The sequence below is a fragment of the Bubalus kerabau genome, chromosome 11 (assembly GCF_029407905.1).
Source record: "Bubalus kerabau isolate K-KA32 ecotype Philippines breed swamp buffalo chromosome 11, PCC_UOA_SB_1v2, whole genome shotgun sequence".
Taxonomy (NCBI): domain Eukaryota; kingdom Metazoa; phylum Chordata; class Mammalia; order Artiodactyla; family Bovidae; genus Bubalus; species Bubalus kerabau.
In genome coordinates, this window is record NC_073634.1 from 50,859,746 (window position 1) to 50,878,605 (window position 18,860).

The following is an 18,860-nucleotide window of genomic DNA, read 5'->3' on the forward strand; positions in this document are numbered from 1 at the left end:
ATTGAACTTATGCTAGAAACACTGCAGGAATTCATTTATAATTATGACTGATTCAAGGTGATGTACGGCAGAGACCAGCACAATATTGTAAAGCAATTACCCTCCAGTATATATATATATGTGTTTGTGTGTGTGTTAGTCACCCACTTGTGCCCAACTCTTTGTAACTCCACGGACTGTAGCTCTCCAGACTCCTCTGTCCATGGAATTCTCCAGGTAAGAATACTGGAATGGGTTGCCATTCCCTTCTCCAGGGGATCTTCCTGACCCAGGGATTGAACCTGAGTCCCCTGAATTACAGGCAGATCCTTTATCGTCTGAGCCACCAGGGAAGCTGGAAGGGTATCTTGATTGCTTCCAATCAGGCAACTACGAATAAAGCTGCTATAAACATCTCTGTGAGGTTTTTGTATGGACATGAGCTCTCAACTCCTTCGGTAAATCCAAGGAATATGATTGCTGGATCATAGGATTAAAATATGTTTAGTTCTGAAAGAAACTGATTAACTGTTTTCCAAGTGGTTGTACCATGTTGCATTCTCACTAGTTGCTCCACATCCTCACCAGCATTTGATGTTGTCAGTATTAATATTTTGGACTTTGGTCTTTTTAATAAGTGTGTGGTGGTATCTCATTATTGTTTTTATTTGCATTTCCTTGATGATGTATAATGTGGAGCATCTTTTCTCAGGCTAAATTGCCTTCTTCATATGTTCTTTGGTGAGATATCTGTTAAGATTGTGGCCCTTATTTTAATCAGGTTGTTTATTTTCTTATTGTTGAGTTTTTAAAGTTCTTTGTATAATTTGGATCACAGTCCTTTATCAGATGCATCTTTTGCAAATACTTCTTCCGGTCTGTGGCTTATCTTAGCACTCTCTTGACATTGTCTTAGCAGAGCTGAAGTTTTTCATTTCAATGAAGTCTATCTTATCATTTATTTACTTCTTTCAAGGATGGTGACTTAGAAAGCAGCATTTTAAAACTCTGTTTCCCAGGTGGAACAAGTTGCCTTGTAGTACACAGACCTTCTTGCTATTCTGTTTATAGACCTAAAGCATAGAATTTATGCTAGAAACACTGCAGGAACTCGTATATAATTATGACTGATTCACGGTGATGTACAGCAGAGACCAGCACAATATTGTAAAGCAATTACCCTCCAGTATATATATGTGCTGCCGTCTATGGGGTCGCACAGAGTCGGACACAACTGAAGTGACTTGGCAGCAGCAGTGTGTATGTATTAGTTACTCAGTTGTGCCCAACTCTTTGTAACTCCACGGACTGTAGCTCTCCAGACTCCTCTGTCCATGGAATTCTCCAGGCAAGAATACTGGAGTGGGTTGCCATTTCCTTCTCCAGGGGATCTTCCCCACCCAGGGATTGAACCCTGGTCTCTTGCATTGCAGTCAGATTCTCTATTGTCTGAGCCACCAGGGAAACCTGTACTCAAATTACCACTTGCAAATAATCCTGCCCCAAGGATCTGCTAAATTTGTTTCCGGGCACCAGATACCCACCCTAAGGTTTTTTCTTTTTTCCATTTGCTGCATTGCCTGCATACCAAGGAGGGTATCTGGTGCCTGGAAACAAAATCAGCAAACCCTTAGGGCAGGATTATTTACTAGCGGTAATCTAAGTAGGTTACACTGAGTTGCTCGAGGTAACGCCAAGGGAGTCTTCGCCAAAGTTGTTGGTCAGAACCCCACCCCACCCCCACGCAAGCAGAGAGCAGAGGGACAACCCAGAACCTAAGAGCAGTCAGTAGTTCTCCAAAATAAGAGAGAAGCAGAGCTGGAAAAGGCAAAAGAATAATGAAGGCAAGATGGGGTTAGCAGTGGGAACGGAAGGGTGCAGGAAACAAGGGGCAGAGAACAAGTGCAACCTCACCCCTTATGTGGACTCTGACTTCGGAGGGCTCGTTATTGTGGGGGCTTTCCCCTACTGTGTCGTGGTCTTGCTAAAAGTGAAACTGTGATTTTCCAAGGGTTCTGAAGTGGTTTGCCCTGGGAGGGAAGATGTTCCACTTAGGGGGTCCACACTGGCTTGAAAACAGTCCTCCAGCTTTCAGTTACCAAGCCCTAAGGCACTGAGCCCCAACTCACCCTGTGTCCCAGAGTGGGCCAGGGGCGAAGGAACCCGGAGCGCTTCAGCTCAAGTGAGACCTGGCGGGCCTAGACCCCAGCTGCTTCATCACCACAAGATGAAGATGGGTAATAAAGCTCCCATCCACTGGGTCCCCCCAGGTGCCAGCACTTTTAATGAGCCCTTTAACACGTGAGGAGACTGAGGCTCAGAGAGGCTCCCCAGCGTGGTTGAAATCACACAGCGTTTAATGAATCAAAGTGCTAGGATTCAACCCCCAGGGACCTGACTCCAATGCTTTACCTACTACACACATGTGCCAGAAATAACCCAGCTGCTCTTTAAGACTTTGAGGAGATGCAAGGCTGCAAGTTTGGTGGAAAAACTTGGGAGAAGCCTGTGTAACCTGATCAAAGTCTGAGTAATTGAATTATTTGAGAAGAAATTATCAAATTAATGAATCCTCAACTTCTCAAATTTCAAATTAATGAAGTCCAGCTACACAGACTGGTTCAGGAAAAGAGGTGAGACTGGAAGGGAAGTGGTGGGAGCCCTGGGGGCAGACAGAACTGCTCAGTAGTTAAGACAGAGGCTGGTATCTGGCAGACCTGGGCTGCCATGTGATGCTGGGCAAGTGATCCTGGCTATTTTTTCTTTAGTTTTATTGAAATAAGATTGACATAAATTATTATATTCATTTAAAGTATACAATATAATGCTTTGATATACACATATAGTGAAATGATGAATAAGTCTAGTTAATGTTGCTCATCTCACATAGTTACAAGTTTTTCTATGATAAGAACTTTAAAAGTCTACTTTCATAACAACTTTCAAATACACAGTACAGTGTTGTTAACTATAGCCACCATGCTGTACACTACATGCCTGGAATTTATTTATCCTTCCATCTGAACGTTCATACTTTTTGATCCCTTTCATCCATTTTCCCCACTACCCACCTCTAGTAACTGCTAATCTTTTCTTTGCTTTGTTCAGTATTTTTAGATTCTACATATAAGTGAGATCATACAGTATTTAGCTTTCTCTGACTTACTGCATTTTGTTAATGCCCTCAAAGCCCATCCATGTTGTTGCAAATGGCAGGATTTCTTTCTTTTCTGTGGCTGCATACTATTCCACTGTTTATATATACCATATTTTCTTTATCCATCCATTCATTTAAGGACACTTAAGTTTTTTCCATATCTTGACTACTTTAATAATGCTTAATGAACATGGGGATATCAATAACTTTTCAAAATAGTGGTTTCATTTTCTTTGGATGAATACTCGGAAGTGGAATTGCTGGATCTTATTGTAGTTCTATTTTTAATTCTTTAAGGAACAATCATACTATTTTCCATAGTAGCTGCACCAATTTACAGTCCCACCAACAGTGTACAAGGGTTCCTTTTTCTTTAAACATCCTCAGCAACATTTGCTATCTCCTGTCTTTTTTTTTTTTTTTCTGTAATTTTGATAATAGCATTCTAACAGAAGCAAGGTGAAATCTCAGAGCGGTTTTGACTTGCATTTCCCTGATATAGTAACACTGAGCACCTTTTCATGTACCTATTAGCTGTTTGTATGTCTTCTTTGGAAAACTGTCTATTCAGTGTTCCTCTGCGTATTTTTTAATAGGCTTGTTCAATTTTTTGCTATTGAGTTGTATGAATGCTTTAAATATGTTGGATGTATGTGTGCTCAGTCACTTCAGCTGTGTCCAAGTCTTTACAACCCTATGGACTGTAGCCCACCGGGCTCCTCTGTCCATGGGATCCTCCAGGCAAGAATACTGGAGTGGGTTGCCATGTCCTCCTCCAAGGAATCTTCCTGACCCAGGGATCAAACTCTCATCTACTGTATCTCCTGCATTGAAGGCAGATTCTTTACCCACTGAGCCACCTGGGAAGCCCATATATATTGGATATTAACCTCTTGTCAGATATATGATTTCCCTGGCTATTTTTCAATACCCTAAATCCCACCCCCACTCAAGGCCAGGAAACAGCTGCTTCATTAACCTTGGAATTTCCAGTACTTCAAGCAGTTCATAGGACACAGAAAGTACTTATTACATGTAATTATTCTATTAAATGTCTAAAGATAATGGAGTTTTAAAAATTTTGTTTTAAATTGTATAACATGTCAAATAAAAGCACTGAAAGTCATATAATAAATACACAGAGACCCCTGTCAGATTTAGAAAGTTTAACATTTTTCCAGTTTGTTTCAGTTTTTTTATTTCAAGAAATAAATAATAGTACTGACTTCATCCCCATTCCCTCCTCCAAAACTGCCTAGAGATCATCAGAGCATAAAAATACAAGACCCAACCATATGTTGTCTACAAGAAACCCACTTTAATTGAAAAGACTCAGATGAGTTGTAAAGGGATGGAAAAGCTTTAGCATGCTAACACTAATCGAAAGAAAGCTGCAGTCAGACACAACAGACCTCAGAACAAAGAAAATTAACAGGGTTGAAAAGGGTCATTACATATTATTAAAGGGGTCAATTCTCCAAGAAGACTTCACAATCCTTAACATGAATGTACCTAACAACAGAGCATCAAAAGATTTGAGATAAAAACTGAGAGGGCACAAGGAGGAACAGACAAATCCACAATTACAGTTGGATTTTTTTTTAAATTGACCTCTCCACTTAGCATATGGGATCTTAGATCCCAGACCAAGGATCAAACCCACATCCCCAGCTTTGGAAGCTTGGAGTCTTAACCACTGGACCACCAGGGGAGTCCCTATAGTTGGATATTTCAATGTCCTTCTCTAAGTAACTGGTAGAGCTAGCAGGCAGAAAACCATCATGAGTTAACTTGCACAGCACTATCAAAGAACTTGATTTAATTGACATTTATAGGATACTCCATCAAACAACAGCAGAATACACATTCTTCCCAAGCTCACTTGGAATACACACCAAAGCAGACCTGACTCTGGGCCATAACACATACCTTTACAAAATTAAAAGAATAGAAACCATACAAAGTATGTTCTTAGAAGACAGCGAAATTAAACTAGCGTCACTAACAGAAAGATATCTGAATAATATATTCTATTTGGCAATTAAACAACATACATCTAAATATCACATGGGTCAAAGAATAAGTCTTACTAGAAATTAAGAATATTCTGCTTCTTTTTTTCCCCTGGCTGGGTCTTCATTGCTGTGTACCAGCTCTTTCTTGCAGCAAGCAAGCCTCTCTAGTGTTGGGGCTTGGGCTTAATTGCCCCATGACATGTGGGATCTTAGTTCCCTGACCAGGGATCAAATTCATGTCCTCTGACTGAAGGTGAATTCTTAACCACTGGACCACCAGGGAAGTCCCCAGAAATTTAAGAATATTTTGAACTAAATGAAAATGAAAACACAATTTATCAAAATGTGTGGGATGCAGCAAGGACAGTGCTTAGAGGCAAATTTATAACATTAAATGCATATATTGAAAAGGAAGGAAGATCTAAAATAAAAAGTATAAGCTTTCACCTTAGGAAATAAGAGAAAGAAGAACAATTTAAGCCTCGCGCAAGCAGAAGAAAAGAAATAAAATTAGAGCAGAAATCAATGAAATTAAAAACAGAAATAATAGAGAAAATCAAGGAAACTAAAAGCTGGTTCCTAGAAAAGATCAATAAAATTGATAAATCTCTAACCAGGCTAACCAAGAAAAAAGAAGAGCAGACACAAATTACTGATAGAGAAATGAAAGCAGGGTCATCTCTACTGAGCACATGGACATTAAAGGGATGCTGAAGGGATACTGTAAACCGATGGAACTACTTGTGTCTGACAAGCCAGGCCATTCCTCTTCTTTCTTAGTCCGGAAAAAAAAAAAAGGACTTCAGCTCCCCACACCTTACCCCACTTTCCAACAACACTCCCTTTATCTGAAGGCCATTAGAACAGGAATCTGTCAATTTCAGGAAAATCATGTAATCTCATTGGACTTCACTTTTCCCTGTATTTCAGCTCAACCGATCCTAAAATCTCACTGTCCTGTGTGCATACTAAGTCGCTTCAGTAGTGCCTGACGCTTTGCAATCTACTGCACTGTAGCCTGCCAGGCTCCTCTGTCCATGGGATTCTCCAGGCAAGAATACTGCAGTGGGTTACCGTGCCCTCCTCCAGCGGATCTTACCAACCCAGGGATCGAACCCAGGTCTCCTGTGGTTCCTGCATTGCAGGTGGATTCTTTACCACTGAGCCACTGGGGAAGTCCCTTCACTGTTCTTAGTATGAGTTAAAGAAATCTCTCCCACAGTTGTATAAGCTCTGGGCCCCACAGAACCCCTACCCGCTTTGTGTGCCACCCTGAAATACTTGCTCAGGTGTGGGGGCAGCAAGGACAGAGGCAGTCAGGGTGGATTCAGGGTATCAGGTTTGAAGGGATGGACTTTTATTTTTCAAAAAGGTGTTTTATGGCACAATAAACATAATTCCTGGGCTTCTCAGGTGGTACTAGTGGCAAAAAACCACCCACCAATGCAGGAGACACCAATGCAGTTTAGATCTCTGGGTTGGAAAAATCTCCTGGAGAAAAAATGGTAACCCACTACAGTATTCTTGCCTGGGAAATCCTATAGGCAGAGGAGCTTGGCAGGCTACAGTCCATGAAGCCTCAGAGTTGGACATGACTGAGCAACTGAACACTTACTACTACTAAACATAATTCTTAGAATGTAAGAGCTGGGAGAGACTAACCTCTACAAATGAAAAGTTAGAAAAAAGAAGCATAAAAGGGCAAGAACAGACAATCCACTCACAAAAAAAGAAAACTGAACTGATTAGACCTACAGGAAAAAAAAAAAAAAAGGTCAACTTCAATAAAAATCAAAGCAAAATTTTTAAAGCATCTGCGATTCTTACTCTTATTTATTCATGTTCTTTTTATAAATTTTGCTGACCATGTGGCAGCCAACAGTGTGCATTCGTCAAATCCTTAAGAGGCCAATTTGGCTTTCAAGGCCATTTCCTTCTGAAAATCCAGACCAAGAAAATAACTCGAAATGTATAAAAAGATACATATACCACTATGCATATTTGTTTATCAGCTCAAGAGCCATGTGGTTTTTACATCCAGAATATTACTTTAAAATAAGGAAGGGTATAAAATAAAGGGTATAAACTTCTAGCTATAAGATGAATAAGTTCTGGGGAAATACTGGACAGCCTGGTGACTATACTTCATAATACCATCTTGGATGTTTGAAAGTGGCTAAGAGAGTAAATCTTAAATGTTCTCAACCCACACACAGAAAGAAATGTAAATATATGAAGTGATAAATGTGTTAACTAACTTTATTATGCTGATTTTGAAATATATATGTATATCAAACCATATTGTTTACATCTTAAACTTATACAATGTTATATGTCAATCATATCTCAATAAAGCTTGAACAAAAAATTTAAATTAATCAATTAATATGTAAGGCAGAATCTGTTAGATATGTAAATAGGAAATGGTAAATTCATAAACATTTTGAAAATTTACAGTTCTTTCAGAAATTAACAAATCAAGTAGATTAAAATCAAGAACACAGCAAATATGGATAATATATATTTACTAACCTTGATCTAATATAGTTTTGTATTCAGTCAGTCAGAACTATGCCTAAAGTTATTTTTTAAATTAACCATCAATCAAAAGTTCAATAAATTCCAAAAGCATAAATACAAGCCACATCTTCAGATCACCAGACAATAAAATGAAAAGCAAATGGGAAAAAAATCTACAAACTTAAAAAAAACTATAACATTTTCAACAAACATTCAGGATGATTAAAATACAAAAATTTAAATTACACACTATTTGGAAACCTCTGTATCATAACGAACCCAACCTAGATGCCCTACTAACTGGGGACTGATTGGGCAAAACATGAGCAGAATATTATGCAGAGATCAGATGAGACTCATAAAGAACATGTTAGAAGAGAACTGTGTATGGTAAAAGAATTGTGAACAGCATCCTTTTTACAATAAAATAGAAAATATGACAATGGGAAAAATTTTTTTAATGTATAAATATAGGATTCAAACGAAAGACCACAAATAAATACACCAAAATGTTAAGACAGATTGCTTCCCTGGTGGCTCAGGCGGTAAAGAATCTACCTGCAATGAAGGAGACCAGGGTTTGATCCCTAGATCGGGAAGATCTCCTGGAGAAGAGAATGGCAACCCACTCCAGTATTCTTGCCTGGAGCATTCCATGGACAGAGAAATCTGGTAGGCTACCGTCCACGGGGCCGCAAAGAGTTCGACGGGACTGAGCGACTCAACAAACACACATAGTTCCATACTGGCACTATGAGCAATTACTTTTTCTTTTGTATTCCTTCCCCTCCGCAAAAGATGTTTTAACCTAGAAAAACAGGCAAACCTTTTGGGGTTAAATATTGATGGCATCCATCTGAGGCAGAGAGTAATTTAGGGATGTGCTAGAGTTACAAGCTCAGTGCAGGGGCGGGGATGGGGAGGCACCCGCTGCACCCACCCGACCCCGACCCCTACTCCATTTCTGTATCTAATCAGCTCAGGATTCATGTAAGGAACCAGAAAAGGAGACTGACATCACCAGAAGAAACAGGCCGGGCCTAGGTACTTGCTAGTTCCTGACATCAGGACATGATTTGACCGAGGGGCTCTGGTTCCAAGCTCCGCCCAGACCAGCGCGGGGCTGGGCCTTCCATGTAAACTAAAGCCAAGAGCCAAACGAAATCGTTGAACCGGGCCAAGGAACCTCAGAGAAGCCCTGGTCCCTGTAACCTCCCACCAAGCGCTCTGAGCCTTTCCCTTCTCCCGGACCAGCCGGAGCCCAGCGCTGCCTAGACCCTTCCTTGCACGGCGACTTCGGCGTCCCGCGGGCGCCAGCAACCAGGGACCGGCGCTTCACCTGTCCCTAGGACATCCCGAGCACCCTGCCCCATTGGCTTCCTGCCGGTGCCTCCCTCCTTCCTTCCCCTGGGCCCGATCCCCACCCCCACTCGGGTCCGGATGAGCAGTTCAGAGTACCCCATCCGCAGCCCCTCTGCTCTTTGGTCCCGCTGTCTGTGCCAGGGGTCTAGCAGACAGCAGTGGGGTCAGTCCCGGGGTGGGGGGGTGGGGGGCTCCCGGAGCTGGGCATGACCTAGGACCTCCAGTCAGGTCCCTTTTCATTTTTGACAAGTGAGGGAAGGAGAGTTGGGAGAACTTGCAGCCTAGCACAGAGAAGAAAGAGGTTCTCAATTTGAGGACTCCTTACAATACTTTGGCCACCTCATGTGAAGAGTTGACTCATTGGAAAAGATTCTGATGCTGGGAGGGATTGGGGGCAGGAGGAGGAGGGGACAACAGAGGATGAAATGGCTGGAGGGTATCACCAACTCGATGGACATGAGTTTGAGTAAACTCTGGGAGTTGGTGATGGACAGGGAGGCATGGTGTGCTGCGATTCATGGGGTCGCAAAGAGTCGGACACGACTGAGCGACTGACCTGAACTGAACTGAACTTCCATCCTTAATGGAAAAGGGCATGGCAGCCCAGTCCGATGTTCTTGCCTGGAGAATCCCATAGACAGAGGAGCCTGGCAGGCTACACTCCAGAGGGTCACAAAGAGTAGGTAGGATACGACTGAAGCGACTTAGCATGCATGCATGCATTCATTCCACCCTTAAAGCATCAACATTTTATTTCTAAGGACAGGGACTTACTGGTAGATATTGAGGGAATGGGGAGGTTAGGAGTCTACAGGAAGCATATCCTGGCCCCCCTCTATCTGAAGCCAGAAATTCCATCTTTAACCAGTCTTTTGATCCCCAGTCAAATGCAAGTCTTACCCTCCATCCCACTCCACTCCATCCCCCAGGGGAGGAAGAAAAGAGGAATCCTAGGAGCCCGTAATAGGACTCCTGGGAGTTGGGGTGGGAATCCTGAGAAAGGCGAGGTCCAAAATCACTGATGGGTGACAGCTGGGTGGGGGCGTTGATGATGGCTGGTCCCCAGCTGTCTGGGAGGGAACATGAACCAGCTTCAGTTTTGCAGGTGGGCAAGCACGAACTAAATTCAAAATTCTTCCCTCCTTTGTTGTTGTTCAGCTGCTCAGTCACGTCCGACTCTTTGTGACCTCATGGACTGCAGCATGCCAGCCTTCCCTGTTCTTCAACATCTCCCAGAGTTTGTTCAAACTCATGTCCAATGAGTCGGTGATGCCATCCAACAATCTCATCCACTGTTGCGCCCTTCTCCTGCCTTCGATCTTTCCCAGCATGAGGGTCTTTTCCAATGAGTCAGCTCTTCACATCAAGTGGCCAAAGTACTGGAGTTTCAGCTTCAGCATCAGTCCTTCCAGTGAATATTCAGGGTTGATTTCTTTTAGAATTGACTGTTTTGATCTCCTTGCAGTCCAAAGGACTCTCAAGAGTCTTCTCCAACACCACAGTTCAAAAGCATCAATTCTTTGGCATTCAGCCTTCTTTATGGTCCAACTCTCACATCCGTAAATGACGACTGGAAAAACCATAGCTTTGACTAAACGGACCTTCATAGGCAAAGTAATGTCTCTGCTTTTTAATACGCTGTCTACAGAGGACGGGAGAAGGCAATGGCGACCCACTCCAGTACTCTTGCCTGGAAAATCCCATGGACGGAGGAGCCTGGTAGGCTGCAGTCCATGGCGTCGCTGAGTCGGACACGACTGAGCAGCTTCACTTTCACTTTCATGCATCGGAGAAGGAAATGGCAACCCACTCCAGTGTTCTTGCCTGGAGAATCCCAGGGACGGGGGAGCCTGGTGGGCTGCCGTCTATGGGGTCGCGCAGAGTCGGACACGACTGAAACGACTCAGCAGCAGCACAGAGGATGAGATGGCTGGATGGCATCACCGACTCGATGGACGTGAGTCTGAGTGAACTCCGGAAGTTGGTGATGGACAGGGAGGCCTGGCGTGTTGCAATTCATGGGGTCGCAAAGAGTCGGACACGACTGAGCGACTGAACTGAACTGAACTGATGTTTGTCATAGCTTCTCTTCCAAGGAGTAAGCTCCCTCCTTTCCCCCTCCCCAACTCTCAGCCGGGACCAAACTAGAGCAAGGCCGCCCCCTGCAGGACAGAGCGGGGCATTAGACTTTATCCTGAGCGAGCAATGCTCGGGCTTGGTAGGCAGCGTCATGGACTTGGTCCCGGCTCAGTCACTGCCTCCTGAATTAAATTGCTCACCCTCCCTGAGCCTCCGATTTTCTTCCTGTATAACATAATATGTGTTGGATGGTCTCTTCTCTGAGCTCACTTCCAGGTCCAGATTCTAGATCTTTCCTTTCTCCTGCCCCCACCTCGGCCCCACCCAGGGCCCCTCAGGCGCTGCTTCATCTTTCTGACCGCATGGTCCTGCCCACCCACCGCAGCGCCCCAGTTTTCACCCCAGTGCTGCACGCTGGGCTCTGTGCCCTATGCGTGCAGCCACACAAGGTCAGGACTTGACCCCCGTTTGGGGCCACTGTTTTCCTGGAGTAAGAGCATAAATGTGCTGCCTGCCTCTGATCAGGGTTGTCTGTCTCCAGAAAAAAAAAGGAGTGCTTAAGAGAAACAGTGGAGGGAGATCACCGATTGACCTTGGACCCATCGGTGTGGCTCTTTTAGACCTCTGCCAAGTCTGGCCCAGAGAATTGTATAGAACAGAATGACCAAGAAAAGAAGGGAGTGTGAACTGGCCCCGCCTCCTCTCCAGCATCAATTATGCCTCAATAGCCCTCAGGGGTGCTGGCTTCCCCAGACACACTGAGAGGTGTTTCGGCCTCGTGCCTTGGCAACACTGTCTGCCTGCAGCTTGGCTCCCCACCCGCCACCCCCCCCCCCTCCCCGCACCCCCAATCCCATCACGCCTGCTTCTTCGCCTCCAGGAAGACTGAGTTCAGGCACAACTGGCTCTAGTCGCCCTGATCGCCCTCCCCAGTCCCCACCCCACCTGGCTGGGGGCGGCAGGCGGCTGGGCTCCCAGTGCTCCTGTCCGGGGGCTGCACCCACCACATCCTGGCACCCTCATCGTGGTATCATCACGTGTTCCCTTGTCTGTCCCCACACCCACGGCAAACCCCACCCACACCCCAGCTCCCTGTACTTTTCTCCACTGCACAACCGCGGGCGGAGCGGGGGCGGGGGTCGCTGGCTCTGCCTTCCCAGTAAGAACCTGACTGGAGCTCAGGGGAGATCCTAGTTCATACGTCGTGCTCTGGACATAAGCAGGGACATTCCCAAAGGGCGCTTTACCCAAGTGTCTTGAGGTATGGAGCGAGCAGCTCATCTCTCTCCTTCCTGCTAAACTGAGAAGGTGCAAACCACCCTAAGAAATCCTCTAAACCCCATCATCTGAAACCCAACAAAGGCAGGGGACTTGGAGTGGGCGGGGGGTGCGGGGGAGGGGAAGGGGGAGGACCAGTAGAGAATGGAGGGGAATGCCTTCAATTTCCCTCACCTTTTCTTTCTTTTCCCAGCTCCGTCTTTTCTGCCTTTCCCCCCTCTCTTTCCAGGTCCACACCTCCCTCCTCTTCTTCCCTGGGAAGGCTCTGATAAATGGGTCTCCATGCTGCAGGCGCTGGGGGCCTTTGAGAGGGCCCGCCCTCTGGTTCTGGTGGTTAGCTCTGGAAACAGTTGTCCCCTCCTCCTGCAGTGTTTCCACTGCTTTGCCCTCCAGCTTCCACAGCTCACCACACAGGTGACCCAAGAACACAACTCAGATCCCCCCAGAAAGTTCCCCGAGGCGCTGACCACCCGCAAAGTCATAGTTTGTGACCATGTAAAACTTACTGGTTGAGCTGAGGTTGCTTCACGGATGGGCCAAATAAAAGAATTAACCCTCTTTCGTAAAAAGAAAAATTTCCACTGCCTTTTTAAAGTTTCTATTTTGGGTAAACTGTTTCCAGGCAACAAATCATCTCACCAAAAGAAGGAGGAAGAGGAGGTGAAAAAGGAGGAAATGGGGGGAGGAAGCGGGGGAGAGGACAGAAAGATAGGAGCCTTTTAATAGTTTATTTTGCCCCACCAAGTTTTTTTCACAGAGCCTGAACTGTGAATACAGCAGGACTCTGAATTCTGTGAACAGACAAAAGAGCTGAAGTCTCATTTGATTGTTGAAATTAGTAGTAAACAACTGATTGAAAAGAAAGCAGGTTCTTTAAGCACCAATGATATTTGCATTTTAAGTGATGTGAGTTCTGGAAGGCAGGGACAGCACCTGGTGTGAGGGAGTTACTTAAACATTGTTGACACTCAAAGACAAGGAAAGCAAACAGGCCATTTGGGAAAGAGGCTAAATGGCCAACATCTGACAAAAGGCTCAATCTCAACCATGTTTAAGGAGATACAGATTTGAACAACAATAAGATACCAACTCACACTTATCTGATTGGCTGAATTGAAAAGACTGGCAAAACCAAGAATTAGAAAGCATATGGGCAAACAGAAATTCATCCATAGCTTGGTGTGAGTATAAGCAGGTACCATTACTTTGAAAAGAACTTTGTGAATAAATAGGAAAAGGAGTACATCAAGGCTGTATATTGTCACTTAGCTTATTTAACTTATATGCAGAACACATCATGAGAAATGCTGGGCTGGAAGAAGCACAAGCTGGAATCAAGATTGCCAGGAGAAATATCAATAACCTCAGATATGCAGATGATACCACCCTTATGGCAGAAAGTGAAGAGGAACTAAAAAGTCTCTTGATGAAAGTGAAAGAGGAGAATGAAAAAGTTGGCTTAAAGCTCAACATTGAGAAAACGAAGATCTTGGCATCTGGTCCCATCACTTCATGGGAAATAGATGGGGAAACAGTGGAAACAGTGTCAGACTTTATTTTGGGGGGGCTCCAAAATCACTGCAGATGGTGATTGCAGCCATGAAATTAAAAGACACTTGCTCCTTGGAAGGAAAGTTATGGCCAACTTAGATAGCATATTCAAAAGCAGAGACATTACTTTGCCAACAAAGGTCTGTCTAGTCAAGGCTATGGTTTTTCCAATAGTCATGTATGGATGTGAGAGTTGAACTGTGAAGAAAGCTAAGCGCCGAAGAATTGATGCTTTTGAACTGTGGTGTTGGAGAAGACTCTTGAGAGTCCCTTGGACTGCAAGGAGATCCAACCAGTCCATTCTAAAGAAGATGAGTCCTCTGGGTGTTCTTTGGAAGGAATGATGCTAAAGTTGAAACTCCAGTACTTTGGCCACCTCATGCGAAGAGTTGACTCATTGGAAAAGACTCTGATGCTGGGAGGGATTGGGGGCAGGAGGAGAAGGGGACGACAGAGGATGAGATGGCTGGATGGCATCACCGACTCGATGGACATGAGTTTGAGTGAACTCCGGGAGTTGGTGATGGACAGGGAGGCCTGGCGTGCTGCAATTCATGGGGTCGCAGAGTTGGACAGGACTGAGTGACTGAACTGAACTGATGGGGGTAAGATGGAGTAGGAAATGGCACCCTACTCCAGTATTCTTGCCTGGACAGAGGAGCCTCACAGGCTACAAGTCCATAGGACTGCAAAGAGTTGGACACGACTGAGCAACTGAGCACACACAGGGGGATAACAGAAGGAGATGCTTGAAGTCATCATTTTTCTCAAGGCCAGTGTCTTCCTGAAGTCATTCCTTTTCCAGGTTGATACACTAGAGAAAATTTTGTATATGGACTCTAGGGAGTATATGTAGAAGGATGTTCCCTGCAGTGTTGTTTACAACGGCAAAACCTAAAAACAACCAAAAGTCATCAACAGAGGACTAGAGAAATAAACAGTGGCATTTGTCATCAAATCTTCTCTTCAGTTCAATTCAGTCTCTTAGTCGTGTCCAGCTCTTTGTGACTGCATGGACTGCTGCATGCCAGCCTTCCCTGTCCATCACCACCTCCCAGAACCTACTCAAACTCATGTCCATTGAGTTGGTGATGCCATCCAACCATCTCATCCTAGTCATTCCCTTCTCCTCCTGCCTTCAATCTTTCCCAGCATCAGGATCTTTTCAAATGAGTCAATTCTTCACATGAGGTGGCCAAAGTATTCAAGTTTCAGCTTCAGCATCAGTCCTTCCAATGAATATTCAGGACTGATTTCCTTTAAGATGGACTGGTTGGATCTCCTTGCAGTCCAAGGGACTCTCAAGAGTCTTCTCCAACACCACAGTTCAAAAGCATCAATTTTTTGGTGCTTCACATCCATATATGGCCACTGGAAAAACCGTAGCTTTGACTAGACAGACTTTTGTTGGCAAAGTAATGTCTCTGCTTTTTAATATACTGTCTAGGTTGGTTATAACTTTCCTTCCAAGGAGCAAGTGTCTTTTAATTTCATGGCTGCAGTCACCATCTTCAGTGATTTTGGAGCCCCCCAAAATAAAGTCTGTCACTGTTTCCACCGTTTCCCCATCTATTTCCCATGAAGTGATGGGACCAGATGCCATGATCTTTGTTTTCTGAATGTTGAGCTTTAAGCCAACTTTTTCACTCTCCTCTTTCACTTTCATCAAGAGGCTCTTTAGTTCTTTGCTTTCTGCCATAAGGGTGGTGTCATCTGCATATCTGAAGTTACTGCTATTTCTCCCAGCAATCTCGATTCTAGCTTTTGCTTCATCCAGTCCAGCATTTCTCATGATGTGTTCTGCATATAAGTTAAATAAGCAGGGTGACAATATACAGCCGTGACATACTGCTTTCCTGATTTGGAACCAGTCTGTTGTTCCGTGTCCAGTTCTAACTATTGCTTCTTGACCTGCATACAGATTTCTCAGGAGGCAGGTCAGGTGGTCTGGTATTCCCATCTTTTCAGAATTTTCCACAGTTTATTGTGATCCACACAGTCAAAGGCTTTGGCATAGTCAATAAAGCAGAAGTAGATGTTTTTCTGGAACTCTCTTGCTTTTTCAATGATCCAGCGGATGTCGGCAATTTGATCTCTGGTTCCTCTGCCTTTTCTAAATCCAGCTTGAATATCTGGAAGTTCACAGTTCACCTACTGTTGAAGCCTGGCTTGGAGAATTTTGAGCATTACCTTGCTAGTGTGTGAGATGAGTGCAATTGTGCAGTAGTTTGAACATTCTTTGGCATTGCCTTTCATTAGAATTGGAATGAAAACTGACCTTTTCCAGTCCTGTGGCCACTGCTGAGTTTTCCAAATTTGCTGGCATATTGAGTGCAGCACTTTCACAGCATCATCTTTTAGGATTTGAAAGAGCTCAACTGGAATTCCATCACCTCCACTAGCTTTGTTTGTAATGATGCTTCCTAAGGCCACTTAACTTCACATCCCAGAATGTCTGGCTCTAGGTGAGTGATCACACCATCGTGGTTCTGGGTCATGAAGATCTTTTTTGTATAGATCTTCTGTGTATTCTTGCCACCTCTTAATATCTTCTGCTTCTGTTATGTCTATACCATTTCTGTCCTTTATTGTGCCCATCTTTGCATGAAATGTTCCCTTAGTATCTCTAATTTTCTTGAAGAGATCTCTAGTCTTTCCCATTCTATTGTTTTCCTCTATTTCTTTGCATTGATCACTGAGGAAGGCTTTCTTATCTCTCCTTGCTATTCTTTGGAACTCTGCATTCAAATGGGTATATCTTTCCTTTTCTCCTTTGCCTTTCACTTCTCTTCTTTTCACAGCTATTTGTAAAGCCTCCTCAGACAACCATTTTGCCTTTTTGAATTACTTTTTCTTGGGGATGGTCTTGATCACTGCCTCCTGTACAAAGTCACAAACCTCCATCCATAGTTCTTCAGGCACTCTGTCTATCAGATCTAATCCCTTGAAACTATTTGTCACTTCCACTGTATAATTGTAAGGGATTTGATTTAGGTCACACCTGAATGGTCTAGTGCTTTTCCCTTTCTTCAATTTAAGTCTGAAATTTGCAATAAGGAGTTCATGATCTGAGCCACAGTCAGCTCCTGGTCTTGTTTTTGCTGACTGTATAGAGCTTCTCCATCTTTGGCTGCAACAAATATAATCAATCTGATTTCAGAATTGACCATCTGGTGATGTCCATGTGTAGAGTCTTTTTCTTGGGGATATCCATCACCAACTGGAGTGGCAGCTGTGTAGTGCTGGAGTGACTTTGAGGAGATACCCCATGTCTAAGGGCAGAGAAGCCCCAGAAAGGTGGTAGAAGGGGGGAAATTATGTTTAGAATCAAACCCCATACCCACTTGAGACGCTCAGAGGGTTCAAACAAACCTTGTGCACACCAGGACCCAGAGACCCCACAGAGACTGAGATAGAACAGTGTTTGAGTGTCTCCTGCAGAGGTATGGCTCAGCAGTGGACTGCTACAGGGGCAGGAACTCTGGGTGCAGTAGACCTGGGTATGGCATAAGCCTTATTAGAGGAGGTCGCCATTAACACAACCACAGAGCCACCAGAACTTACACAGGACTGGGGAAACAGACTCTTGGAGGGCACAAACAAAACCTTGTGTGCACCAGGACCCAGGAGAAAGGAGCAGTGACCCCACAAGAGACTGACCCAGACTTGCCCATGAGTGTCCAGGAGTCTCCAGTGGAGGCGTGGGTTAGCAGTGGCCTACTGTAGTGTTGGGGACCCTGAGTGCAGCAGTGTATGCATGGCACCTTTTGAACGAGATTGCCATTATCTTCATTACCTCCAACCATAGTTTGGCCTCAGGTCAAATAACAGAGAGAACACAGTCCTGCCCATTAACAGAATTAAAGATTCTATTAACCTTTAATTTAAAGCTTAATTTAAGATTCTAGTGGATTAAAGATTCACTGAGCATGGCCCCACCCATCAGAACAAGACCCAGTTTCCCCCTCAGTCAGTCTTTCCCATCAGGAAGCTTCCATAAGCCTGTTACCCTTCTCCATCAGAGGGCAGATAGAATGAAAACCATGATCACAGAAAACTAACCAGTCTGATCACATGGACCATAGTCTTGTCTAACTCAATGAAACCATGAGCCATGCCGTGTACTGCCAGCCAAGATGGACAGGTCATGGTGGAGACTTCTGACAAAACGTGGCCCACAGGAGAAGGGAATGGCAAACCACTTCAGTATTCTTGCCTTGAGAACCCCATGAACAGTATGAAAAGGCAAAAAGATATGACACTGAAAGATGAACGCCCCAGGTTGGTAGGGGCCCAATATGCTACTGGAGATCAGTGGAGAAATAACTGCAGAAAGAATGAAGAGACAGAGCCAAAGCAAAAACAATACCCAGTTGTGGATGTGACTGGTGATGGAAGTAAAGTCCGATGCTGTAAAGAGCAATATTGCATAGGAACCTGGAATGTTAGGTCCATGAATCAAGGCAAATTGGAAGTGGTCAAACAGGAGATGGCAAGAGTGAACATTGACATTTTAGGAATCAGCAAACTAAAATGGACTGGAATGGGTGAATTTAACTCAGATAACCATTATATTTACTATTGTGAGCAAGAATCCCTTAGAAGAAATGGAGTAGCCATCATAGTCAACAAAAGAATCTGAAATTCAGTACTTGGATGCAATCTCAAAAACTACAGAATGATTTCTGTTCGTTTCCAAGGCAAACCATTCAATATCACAGTAATCCAAGTCTATGTCCCGACCAGTAAAGCTGAAGAAGCTGACGTTGAACAGTTCTATGAAGACCTACAAGACCTTTTAGAACTAACACCCAAAAAAGATTCCACCTTCATTATAGGGGACTAGAATGCAAAAGCAGGAAGTCCAGAAACACCTGGAGTAACAGGCAAATTTGGCCTTGGAGTACAGAATGAAGCAG

General features: G+C 44.2%; 1 long non-coding RNA gene across 1 annotated transcript; it reads right to left on the bottom strand.

The window, feature by feature from the left end:
* Positions 1-526: 526 nt before the first annotated feature.
* LOC129622441 (uncharacterized) lies at positions 527-2,237 on the bottom strand. Its single transcript, XR_008699980.1, has 2 exons — positions 2,109-2,237; positions 527-1,052 (listed from the first exon to the last, which is right to left on the bottom strand). It is a non-coding gene; the product is annotated as an uncharacterized LOC129622441 (long non-coding RNA).
* Positions 2,238-18,860: the final 16,623 nt, after the last annotated feature.